Consider the following 3,671-nt stretch of genomic DNA (forward strand, 5'->3'; position numbering starts at 1 on the left):
CAGAAATTGTATATACACTGTACTCCTTGTCGTATGCCTTCTTTTGATTAATAATACTATGCGGCATGCAAGTTGTTGCTACTTTTTTGGTAGCATAAATAAGTGCTTTAAAGATTGATTTTACTGTCACTTAATCCCACCACTGCACTATCTCCTCACCATCACGCTCCCTTTCCCTCCTCGGGGCACTGTATGACGTTAATACAGTTGATTGTTTTTGAAATGATGTATATCAAATATACTTTATCCCACTGTGAATTAAACTGTGTGGATAAAATCATTTGTTGTTGAGTAATTCCATTGATAAATTGTATGTAATCATTTCATTTAATTTTGGTGCCATGTTTATCTGTATGATTTCTGCTTTATACTCTACTCCTTGTTTGTTTATTAACGGCCACATTTCTAATCAATTTTCTCTTTTCATAGGAACAAGACAAGGTTGTCCCTTTTCCCCCTTTATGTTTCTTCTTGGCATCGAACCCTTGTTTCTATAGGAACATGTGATATTATAGGAATTCATATCAAGGAGGTTATTATTAAAACTTTTGCATATGCTAATGATGTATTGGTATGTATTAGTGATCCTTTAGCCTCATTCCCTTCCTAACTTGAAATTATTTTGTTTTATTCCACAGTTTCCCGATATAAGTAAAATAAAAATTAAACGGGATTATTTCCTTTAAAAATGTATTGTACTCCTGATATGATACCCATGAATGATATAATTTGGCAAAAAGATAAATTGAAATATCTTGGAATTGAATTTTCTTCATCTGTGAAATCAACAGTATCGTTAAACTGTGACTCCATCAAATATTTTATTAAAGATAAAATAAATAAATGGTCTTCACTTCATCTTTCATGGTGGGTTGAATGGATTCTATAAAAATGAATATCTCACTAAACAATTTTACGTTCTTGCTGTGATTCCCACTCAGTTTATAAAACTGTAGACAAATTCCTCTCCAAATTTCTTTGGAATAGTAAATCATCTTGTATCAGTTATATAAAAGTAAAAACACCCAAGTGAAATTGAGGCTTTGGATTACCAGATTATTTTTATTATCACAAAGCTTTTATTTAAAAACAAAGCCCTATTTGGTTTAACCACTCTTTCTTAAATAATCCCCCTACTTGGATTTTAATTGAAAAAACTTTAATCAAACTTTTTCCATTACCCACTTTGCTAAATATGTCTAATAAATCAAAGAATGTTCATAAATCTGTTATTTTAAAATCAACCAAGCTAATTTTTATTGATTTGGATCTAGGTTTTCAATCATCTATATCTTCTACCGAAGATAAGTCATTCTGGCATAACGCAGTCATAAAACTTGTTGTTAGATTTTGGTCCTCATGGATTAAAGCTGGTATTTTCTACCTCAAGCATATTTATCACAATAATGCTTTCTTATCATTTGAAGTTTTGCAAAAAGAATTTCTTTTACCTTCTTCAGATTTTTTTTAATATGATTCACTATGTAACTCTATTTTAGATTAATTTCGTCATAGAATTCCTTCTAATGTTAAATCAGACTTCTCAATGTATATTCAAACTGTTTCCACTTTACCTCATTCTGTGTCTATACAATATAAAAACATTTCCATATCTCAAGGAACTAACATTAATGTGATCTCAACATTTTAGAATAATGAACTTTCAACCTCTTTCTCTATTAATACATGGAAAACTATTTGGCTTAATAATATTTCTGGTTGATTATCTGTTTAGCTCTATCAAACTAACTCATATATTTAATATAATGTTTATGGGCTCCATTTCGATTATTTCATGCTTAACTTCTTCCGTCTTCAATTTGTTGGCTCTGTAATTTACATACTGGTTCATTACAGCATATGCTTTATGATTGTCCTTTTGTTTTTAAATTTTGGACTGAAGTTTGGGTTATTATAAAAAAGATATTTAATATTCATGAAGATGTTTCATTCAAATTATTAATATGCAAATCTGTTGTTCTTTCACAAAAAGTAAATGAATTAGAAGATAAACTTTTAATTTTTTATTGTCAGCTGCTTTAAAATCCAAAACAACATGTTAGAAAGATGTTTCATTAATATCTGTTCACGCTTAGTGGTCTTGGATTATTTTTACTAGAAGAGGATCTCAGTTATCTTTACATGGTATTAATCATAATTCTAACTCGTATCATTCTTTTTGTTGATATCTATTTATCTTCTTAAATATGTATTATTTCAAGATATCTATTGTTATTATAATAATCCAGAGTTTAAAGTTTTAGTAACTCTTTTTCGTCACTATTATAATACATTTATAGATACTCCCTTTCCCTCCCCCTCTTTTTCATTTCTATAAATATTATGCTTACTGTTTTGCCAATTGCAATTTAATTGTTGTTCTCATAATTTCTCTATTGTTATTGGGTATTTATTCTGTACTATTTTTTATATTGCCTCTTGTTATTGTTGATTTATTATGACAATTAAATATCCTTTTTTGAACACAAGACACATACAATCTTGGTGGAAGCCATTTTTATTGCTGCTGTTTTTCACACAGGGAGAGACAACGACTGTGGATAGACATGTCATGGAGTGTTGGTCTCACGCCTTTGCTTCATGGTTAGTCTGGTTATCCCTACGTGCACTGATGTTATGTTGACAATGACAGTGCTGGGTCTTTCAGGTTGGCCCGAGTTAGATACTTGTTTTTGGTGTGCTTCAGCTGACATCTACCTATTTGTGTATGGAGGCCGCGCTGTCGTGGACAACGTGTTAGAGGATAGGCATATTCTGCACTCGAAGAAGCTGAGCTGGGAGAAGGTAGGTGTGTTTGTGATGAACCCAAAGGAGCAGCCCTTAATGCTTGACATTCTTGTGGCCATCGATCAGGCCTTCGCCATTCCTCGCAAGTTCGGTGCTCACACTTATAGTTGTTATTTTGTACCATTGCTTTATGTTGGGAACTCAGTAACCCCTTTAAAGACCCTCAATTATCATTGTCCAGGTACTGCCTCTATAAAAAAGAAAGGGCAATTTAATGCCCTCAAGGCTAAATACTGCACCCAAAAGTACAAGTTTATATTTATACGCGGAATACACAGCTGGCAAATCAGCATACCAAGCATTACGTCAGTTCTTGCTGGGAAACTCCTCTAAAGGGGACTCTCAGAGAGCCAGGATGTAAAGCACATACCTGTGCTGTGTGACCCTTTGCTCACCTCCAGCTCCTAAGCTGTGCCATTCGCCCTGCCCCTACCATGCCTACTGCAATAACACGGACTCTTAATTGTCAACATAGTGAGGCCTACAGACATTGACAAAGTAGTCACAATCAATATGAAATAAAAAGATGAACAAGTGTAAGGCAAATATAACTGATAATACTAAAGCAAAAAAAAAATACAGTGAATTCACATTCACGAAAAAAGTGCAAACACAACAATCCTTCTTAATGTTCAACCAAATGGAGACAACAGAACCAGAGGAAACAAGAAGGGAAAGTCTGTTTATTGCAGAAATCTCATTATACAACATGGGCTTCAAGGGCTCAGTTGGTCTCAGAGGGCTCAGGAATCCACCACTGGTTGCTGAGTGAGGCTCCCGCAATGTAGAGACTCTTAAACAGTGATTTAACATCTGTATTATTCACTTTTCAATGCAGAAAAGCTCAGTAAACATCAAAGTTA

The sequence above is a fragment of the Lissotriton helveticus genome, chromosome 8, assembly GCF_964261635.1.
Source record: "Lissotriton helveticus chromosome 8, aLisHel1.1, whole genome shotgun sequence".
NCBI classification, from domain to species: domain Eukaryota; kingdom Metazoa; phylum Chordata; class Amphibia; order Caudata; family Salamandridae; genus Lissotriton; species Lissotriton helveticus.